The following is a 9,858-nucleotide window of genomic DNA, read 5'->3' as shown; positions in this document are numbered from 1 at the left end:
CATAGCAAACTTTTTCGTCACCCTTGAAGTTTGAAAAATTTCATCGAAATCAGTTCAGATTTAGATATAGTTCCCATATATATGTATCGGCCGATGCTCCCAAATTTGGCCATAAAAACCTTATTTATTAAGCGATCTTACCCAAAGTTGGCTAAATGTAATCTTCTATAGCACTAACTCTATGTGCAAAAAATCATCCAAATCGGTTCAGATTTAGCTATAGCCCCCATATATATGTACTCCTCGATTTTTCTAAATTTGGCCATAAAACCCTTAATTATCAACCGATCTTGCTCAAAGTTGGCCAAATGTAATCTTCTATAGCACTAACTGTATATGCAAAATTTCATCGAAATCGGTTCAGATTGAGATATAGCTCCCATATATATGTATGCCCGATTTTCCCAAATTTGGCCATAAAACCCTTATTTATTAACCGATCTTACTCAAAGTTGGCTAGATCTAGTCCTCTATAGTACTAACGGTATGTGCAAAATTGCATCGAAATCGGTTCATATGTAGATATAGCTCCCATATAAGTACCGCCCGATTTTGAAAAATGTTCCCCTAATAACCTTATGTTTGGCCATAGAGGCCTCATTTCATAACTGATCTTACTCAAATTGTGCACAAGGTAACTTTTTGTGGTATTAATCAAAACAAACTTGTAGGGACGAAGGGCCACAATGTAGGGAAATTTTCACTCAACACAATTTGTAATAATTTTTACATTTTGGTGGCTCTAGAGGAGAAAATTAGAATCCGGCAAGGCTTGATCTTTAACAATGTGTGGTAACAACAGTTACCACTAGTGCCAAAAAAAAAAAAAAACAAATGCTTATGTTTACTAATTCAGTAGGGATGGTTTAAGGTATGATATAGTCGGCCCCTCCCGACTTTCTACTTTACGCACTTGTTTGGAATGGATTTAGCATTTTTTTGACAAATTTTAAATTATTTGTAGCATTTTATTAATTCTTACTCTCTGTTTTTAATGTATTTAAAACAAAAAAAAGTTTACATTTCCCATTACAAATATGAAAAAAGTTTAAATAAAAGTACTTCATTTCTAGTTAAAATAAAGAGCGCACATTTGGGAGGACATTTTTTGCTTTTAAGATTGTACCTGTAGAACAATTTAAAAATTTTGTTTTCCTGGGTTTAGAAGAGTTTTAGTAGTACAAGCAACCTGCAAGGATATTTGTAAATATTAAAATGAATACCTATAACTATCAACATGTTTCGGCAACATGTTGTTCCAGCACTGTATTGTGATACTCACCACAGCAATATGCCAAGCAAAATATATTCCTATGACTGCTTCTGGCATATTCTGTGATATTTTGTCTGCATTATTATCAGTCATAGTGGAGCCATCGATGCAATAAAAACGACTTTCGTTAACGGATATATATGTTAGTTCCGGAGATATACGCACTGTTAATATGAAATAGAAAATTTTGAGAGAATTTAATAAGAGTCAATGGTAGTCAAAGCAAAAAAAAGAGAGGTGAATTGAGAGGATTTCCTTCTTCCTTAGTCTTGACTATTGGTGGTTTAGACATGGCTATGGCAAAATACCCTTAAACAAAGGTTCAGCTTGTTAGCTCTATTAATCTCTCTCCCTTACAATCAACGAGTCTCTGGCTCTCACTCTCTTTGTTGCTTTTAATGGCATTGCTACTCGTTTTCTTGGTTCTCTATGCTTATGGCCAAAGGAATTTTTAGCATTCGTGTTTTTTGTTTTTGTTGCTATTTGACTAACCAACGAAATCAAAAACTTGGCAACATTCAATGATGTAGCAGAGCTTTATACGAAAGTGCGTGAACATGTGAAGTTTAGTTTTCAGTTCAATCTAAAGGAGTTAGCACGTGTTTCCAAAAAAAAAAAGAAAATTTTGAAAAACCCTAAAAACAGGAATATAAAATAAAGACCGGCAACATACCAATATCTAAAAGATATTCAATATCAAATATTTAAGAAATTAGTTAAAAGAAAAATTAAATAAAATTTTTAGATAAAATTAACAAAAAATGTGAAAAAAATTAAAAAAAAATTAAAAAAAAGAAAATGAATTGAAAATCGGTTTTGATTATGGGACATATGCATTAAACGGATACGGAAATAGTTTAATCTAAACCAGTTTCCTATCATTTATTTGATTGTCTAATCATTGTCTAAGTGTTATTTATTATGGCGCGTGTTTAAACTATAAACAATAGTATATAAATAAATAAATAATAAATATGTTATCTTTGCTACTCTATTCAAATGCATACTAAATAAACCAACCAACAAAACGAACAAAGAAACAAATAAACGAGCAAACAACTTCATAAAAAGCTCATAAAAAATATTTATTTCCTTCGATATCAGTCATTATCCTGCCACGAAGTTATAAAACAAGAAAAAAAAGTAAAAATAAAGAAGCCAAACGGAAGAAAGAAACCCATATAACATCACTACTACTCACTTTTCGAAAGTTTTGACTTGAAGGCAAATAATTTTTTATGATTTGCAATTGCTGCTTCAGTTCTTAGTGTCTCGACTAAGGAATACACTAAGTTAGTGAGTCAGTCGTATTCCTGAGAATATATTTAGAGGCCATAAAATAAATGTGCAAGTTGAAAACGTAACGCAATAAAAGTGCACTCATAAAAACCAAGTAGTTTTGCAATACAAAAAAAAAAAAAAAAAGAAAAAGAAGAAAAAAAAAAAAAAAGAAATCCAAAATAATTTTCCATTCACTGAGGTACAAAGTGTTAGAAGTTTGCCATAAAAAAAAAACAAGTGGGAAGAAGTGCGTTAATTTTTTTTTTTTTTTGATTTTGATGATCCTGGCTATAAAGGAAAACACTTGCATGACTACATAACTTTATAACATAAAACGACTTTTTCTTTGTAAACTTAGAGACTAACATAGAATTCATCATGTTATATTGAGGATAAGTGTTTTCGAATTGGATATCAACTCATAGACACATATTTAGAACATCTTAAAGCAAAAAGGCACAAGAAGTAAGTATGACATCTTAAATTGTAATCGATTTTATTTGAGAATATTTACAAAATTTCTTTTTAATTTCACACTGAAAGAAAAGTTTTCTTTTTTGAGAAACGAAATTTTAGACAAACTAAGTTTTCTTTTGATGCTAAAAAAATTTCTATTGAAGTAAATAAAAATCATTAGATAAAATCATTTCAAAACTTGTCATGAATTTGGGTTTATTTGCTCTTGAAGAAAATACTTTATAATATACGATTGTCTAAAGTTTCGTTCCTGAGGAAAGTAGTTTTTTCTTTGTGTGCACATAAATTTATGGTCTAAATAGGATATAAACGTGGAAATTCTGTCTTGGGACTTTAAAAAGAAAATAAAAGTATTTTCGATTTTATTATGATTTCGATTAATCGATTTTTCAGCGTGGCCAAAATTGAGTTATCGACTGTTGACAAAAGGCCGAAGATTCGGCTTCCGAGATTTTAAAAATTTCTTTGACTACACCGAAAGAATTCTCTTCGTTAATTTTACGAAGAATTCTTCATTAACTATTCTTTCTGAATTCTTCATTAAAATAACGAAATTTTCATTCATTTTCGTAAATTTTACGAAGAACATTTTACGTATATACGAAACTTCTACGAAACATTCTACATTAACTTTTCTTTGTAAAAAGTTCGTACTTTTAACGAAACTTTCTTCATATTTCATAAATTTTGTGAAGAAATTTTTACGAATATTTTACGAAACATTCTGCGTTAAAATTTCTTCATAAAAAGTACGAAACATTTTCTTTGAAATAACGAAGAAGTTTCATTGAAGTTGTAAAATTTCCGTTCGCGGCATTAAATTGTCTTTTATAATGTGCTTGAGTGTATTCCTTTATTCTATTTTTTATGAAAGTCTATGCTACTTCTCATTTGGGTGATAGCGCGCTATGAATAAAAGTGAAGCAATAAAACTAAAAATTATTCAAAAACTTAAGATGTAAAGTAGTGATGTCATTTTTCACACTTGCAACTACAACCAAATGCACTTTCGACTATAAAGTTTTTTTTTCTAAAAGTTCGAACATTTTTCAGAAAAAAGTACGAAAGTTTTTCATAAAAAGTACGAACATTTTTCATAAAAAATACGAAAATTTTTCATAAAAAGTACGAAACATTTTCATAAAAAGAACGAAATTGTTTCATAAAAAGTACGAAGATTTTTTCATAAAAAGTACGAATTTTTTTCTTACAAACTACGAAAATTTTGGAAGAACTTTTCTTCGTAAAAAGTACGAAATATTTCGTACTTTTAATGAAAAGTTTCTTTGGTTGTAAAACAATGACAAATTTCGTACTTTTAACGAAAGTTTTCGTTCTTTTTACATAGAAAATTCTTTTGGTGTAGAAATGGTCCGAATAAGAATTTTCTCGATTTTCGATTGTCGAAAAGTTGTAAATGCTGTAAATGTATAAAACATAAAATAAGCACACTGAAAAAAGTATTGTCGTGAGGTCAAAGATTTCATGTCTTTAAAATACGAATACAAATTTTGCTTAGCATGGAAGACGCATTTCTCTAAAATAAAGTTATTTTCCTTGTCCAAAAGTCGATAAACTTTTCAATGAAGTCGTATTGTCCTTATAATTAAGTGATTTGACTTAAAAATGGGTATCTTAACATGAAAGAAAAAATTTATAGGCTAAGGTCAACTTGACTTTAATATTTCAGAAAAATTCTTTAAATTTAATGAAATTGTCTTTAAATTTGTTGTCTTTTTGCATCTTGACTACAAAGCAAAAAATCGTTCAAATATAGGACATGTTTTTCAAAACTTTATTTTAAAGACGTTTTTTACTTCAAACATAGCATAATTTTTACTGGAAGTCGAGTCCTAATTTGGAAAATAAAGTTGCCGTTAACTCGTTTTTAAAGGACTTTGATAGCATATGAAGAAAAAAAGCTGAGAAAGCGAAAAATTAAAATTTGCTTCCTAGAAGCAAGTACACAAAACCTAAATTTTAAAGAGAAATGTGTCTTAAAAGTATCCTTACTTGTATTCTCCGCTTCTTTGGCTCGGAATCAATACCAAATTTTTTAAAGTAAAGACAAAATCTTTGGAACCGAGTATGCTTTTTTTTCAGTGTAGTAAATGCCAGACACTCTTATAATTTTCTTAGATATGATTTAGAAATTTCTTTAATATTTGTATACCCTGCGCCACACTTTGGAACAGGGTGTTATAAGTTAGTGCATATGTTTGCAACACCCAGAAGGAGACGAGATAGACACATGGTGTCTTTGGCAAAAATGCTCAGGGTGGGCTCTTGAGTCGATATAGCGATGTCCGTCTGTCCGTGAACACATTTTTATAATCAAAGTATAGGTCGCAGTTTTAGTCCAATCGACTTCAAATTTGGCACAAGTAAGTGTTTTGGCTCAGAATAGATCCCTATTGATTTTGGAAGAAATCGATTCAGATTTAGATATAGCTCCCATATATATATTTCGCCCGATATGGACTTATATGGCCCATAAGCCAGAGTTTTACCCTAATTTGCTTAAAATTTTGCACAAGAAAAAGAATTAGTACTATAGTCAAGTGTGCCAAATTTTATTGAAATCGGTTCAGATTTAGATATAGCTCCCATATATATATTTCGCCCGATATGGACTAATACGGTCCCAGAAGCCAGAGTTTTACCCCAATTTGGTTGAAATTTTGCACAGGGAGTAGAATTAGCATTGTAGCTATGCGAGCCAAATTTGGTTGAAATCGGTTCAGATATAGATATAGCTCCCATATATAGCTTTCGCCCGATATACACTCATATGACCACAGAGGCTAATTTTTTGCTCGGATTTAGTTGAAATTTTGAACAGGGAGTAGAATTAGCATTGTAGCTATGCGTGCCAAATTTGGTTGAAATCGGTTCAGATTTAGATATAGCTCCCATATATATGTTTTTCTGATTTCGACAAAAATGGTCAAAATACCAACATTTTCCTTTTTAAATCGCCACTGCTTAGTCGAAAAGTTGTAAAAATGACTCTAATTTTCCTAAACTTCTAATACATATATATCGAGCGATAAATCATAAATAAACTTTTTCGAAGTTTCCTTAAAATTGCTTCAGATTTAAACGTTTCCTATATTTTTTTACTAACATTGTGTTCCACCCTAGTGCATTAGCCGACTTAAATTTTGAGTCTATAGATTTTGTAGAAGTCTATAAAATTCTTCCAGATCGAGTGATATGTAAATGTATGTATTTGGGACAAACCTTTATATATAGCCCCCAACACATTTGACGGATGTGATATGGTATCGAAAATTTAGATCTACAAAGTGGTGCAGGGTATAATATAGTCGGCACCGCCCGACTTTAGACTTTCCTTACTTGTTTTATTTTATTTCAGTCTTGGATTTGCATTTCTAAGTTTATAACTAAAAATATATACTCTCTAATTATTTACAAAAATCAAATAATGTACAAGACAAATCCAACCTAAAATATCATAAGGCGCTTTTACATATATACAGTCAGTGTCATATTAAATTGTACATAATGTGTTTTTCTAAGATTTGTTTTTTGTTTTTTATTTGTGATTTTTTGGTTTAAGCAGAGATTTTAATACTCTTTTGCTATTCTTAACAATGACCAATAGGACCCTAAATATAAATGTTGAAATTAAAGTTATCTTGATATAAATGCTTATGTACATATATTTTCATGATGCACATTGTATGTAAGAAGGAAAGGTATTTCAAGCATCAGGAAACCGACATTTGAAAAATGTTTGAATTCAACTCGTTTTCAAAGAACATTGTTGAACCCTTTTTAAACATAAGAATATCTCATGCCTTTATGGAGCATGCTGATTACAGTGCTAAATCTCAAATGTGAGAATCTCATAGAAGTTGGAATGGAAAGGTGTTAATTCGGATTAATTCGTCAGGTTTATATAAACGGGATCGTGGTGCAGAATATTTATTTGTACTGATCTGCACACATGTTGATAGAAAGTTTTTCATTTGTAGGGTGCCATAGAGTTGACTCTAGCCGATATTAATATTCCATTAAATGAAATGGTACTAAACTCGTACATACAAAATATTGGTAGTTTTCGGCAGATCTTTTTTCACTGAAAAAAATATTTTCCCAAACCCAAAAATATCATCTCCCTAAAATACGTATGTGATCTTTCGCAACATAGATAGAAGGAAGAATATTCTTTGGTTTGAAATCAGTACTAATTAGATGAACTGGGTAGGCACCCAGAGAAGGAATATGATCACCTCAAACGTGTTTTTGAAGAGCAAAATGTTATTTTTGGGTGGTGACCATGTAACATGGTTTTCGTAACCATGTTTTTTCCTCGGAAATCATGTATCTGATTTCGGCAAACAGGTTATATTTGACGAGAAAATAACATTTTAGTGACAAATATGTTACATGGTCACCATACAAAAATAACATTTTGCTATTGAAACATGTTTGAGGTGATTATATTCCTTCTCTGCGTGCGTGTTTGACAGAACACTTGAAAGTTTTTTCCGCAGTGGAAATAAAAACCCAACAAAAAGAGGCGTCGCCAAGAAAACTTCCGAACGAAACATGCTATCGACTTGAAACTTGGCACAAGTAGTTGTTATTGATGTAGGTCGGATGGCATTGCAAATGGGCCATATCGGTCCACTTTTACGTATAGCCCCCATATAAACGGACCCCAAAATTTGGCTTGCGATTCCTCTAAGAGAAGTAAATTTCATCCGATCCGCCTGAAATTTAATACATGGTATTATTATATGGTATCTAACAACCATGCAAAAATTGGTCCTCATCGGTCCATAATTATATATAGCCCCCATATAAACCGACCCCCGATTTGGCTTGCGGAGCCTCTAAGACAAGCAAATTTCATCCGATCCGGCTGAAATTTGGTACATGATATTAGTATATGGTATCTAATGACCATGCAAAAATTGGTCCGCATCGGTCCCTAATTATATATAGCCCCCATATAAACCGATCACCAGATTTGACTTCCGGAGCCTCTTGGAAGACCAAAATTAGTTTAATTCAGTTGAAATTTGGTACGCATGGTTAATATATGGCCTCAAACACACATGCAAAAATTGGTCGACATCGGTCCATAATTATATACAGGCCCCATATAAACCGATCCCAGGAGCCCCTGGGAAGAGCAAAATTCATCCGATTCGGTTGAAATTTGGTACGTGATGTTAGTATATGGTATCCAACAACCACGCAGGAATTGGTTCATATCAGTCCATAATTATATATAACCCCCATATAAACCGATCCCCAGATTTGACCTCCGGTGCCTTTTGGAGAAGCCAAATTCATCCGATCTGGTTGAAATTTGTTACGTGGTGGTAGTATATGATATTTAACAACCATGCCAAAAGTGGTCCATATCAGTCCATAATCATATATTGCCCCCATATAAACCTATCCCGAGATTTGGTTTTGGAGCCTCTTGGAGGATCAAATTTCATCCGAGTCAGTTGAAATTTGGTACATTGTGCTAGATATGGCCGTTAACAACCATGCCTAACTAGGTCCATATCGGTCTATAGTATATAGCCCTCAGATAAATCGATCCCCAATCACACAAAAATTGGTCCATATCAAGTTCATAATTGACCCCCATATTTCAATTCTGGCTCTCTACGTATCGTGCAAAAAGTCCATATCGATTCGTATTTATTTGTAGACTTACCTATACATACCTTTTTTGTCTAATACATATATACCACGTATGGACTAACTCACAATTTAGAAAACGATGTTAAGAAGTTTTAAGATACCACAACCCAAATAATTCCATTGTGGATGACAGTCTTTCGTAGAAGTTTCTACGCAATCCATGGTGGAGGGTACATACGATTCGGCCTGGCCGAACTTACGGCCGTATATACTTGTTTTTGTTAAACTTTAATCTGTTACAATCTGTAATAATAAATAAATAAAATTCAATAACTTTTCGTTGAATATCTTCGATTCCAAATTTATGCGTTTTTTTATATATCTGAAGAAATATAGTTTATCTAAAAGGTAAATTTTATTAAAATTTAGAAATGAAATTTTTATCCTTAGCGCTCAAATTTTGAAAAAAGTCGAAATTAATTTTTTTCCTATGATGATTTTTTGAATATTTGGAAAGCTATCTGATTTCCTTCTTTTCTATATACTTCGCCATATCTAAAGGGATAATATCGGTTGAAATGTTTATATGGGCTCTAAATAAAAGAAAACTTTGACATATATCAACCCTATTTAAAGAATGTTTCAAAGGATCCCTTTTAAACCCCAGCCTATAATAAAGAATAGGAAGCAGTATATGGCTTCATTCAATTCTATTTCAAATCTTTTCAGCCACATACCCATCATTGTAGCTGTATGTGATGGTGCTTGCATTATAGAAATAACGAAACGTAACTCATTACTTCACTTCCGTTTCCCTTTCTCCATATACGCTAGCTTCCTTTTTTGTAGAGTAATGGGGGGCGATATTTCCACACCGTTTGTAGGAGTACTGGCAATTGTGGCTGACTGTAAATGCACCAAAACAGGAAAAAGAAAAGGGGAAACTCTCACAGGATAACTTCAGAAGTAAAGGATGCACTAATGTTATTTCATTATAGTGGTATTCGTACGTTTTCCTGAAAACGTGTCTTAGAATCCTTGTGAAAGGATGTCTCGAGCAAAGACAATAAAGGTAGATGAATGTGTGTGTGTGTAAGTGTTTCTATTTTATTTCGAAGAAAAAGTTTCCAACTGACTGGCTGAGTTTTATATTAGCTTAGTACCGGCTGTTCTAGCATATCTGTGAGCTGTGT

General features: G+C 32.1%; 1 protein-coding gene across 2 annotated transcripts in view; it reads left to right on the top strand.

The window, feature by feature from the left end:
* Positions 1–1,567: 1,567 nt before the first annotated feature.
* Positions 1,568–9,858, top strand: part of LOC142223294 (ADAMTS-like protein 1) — a 129,867-nt gene continuing 121,576 nt past the window's right edge. For both annotated transcript variants that reach the window (XM_075293162.1, XM_075293160.1), the window contains exon 1: positions 1,568–3,019. The gene's annotated coding sequence lies outside the window, so the exon portion shown is untranslated. The remainder of the gene's footprint in view (positions 3,020–9,858) is intronic.

Source organism: Haematobia irritans, chromosome 2 (assembly GCF_050003625.1).
Source record: "Haematobia irritans isolate KBUSLIRL chromosome 2, ASM5000362v1, whole genome shotgun sequence".
Classification (NCBI taxonomy): Eukaryota; Metazoa; Arthropoda; class Insecta; order Diptera; family Muscidae; genus Haematobia; species Haematobia irritans.
The sequence above is the reverse complement of the archived record's forward strand: the minus strand, read 5'-3'. Positions and strand labels throughout refer to the sequence as shown.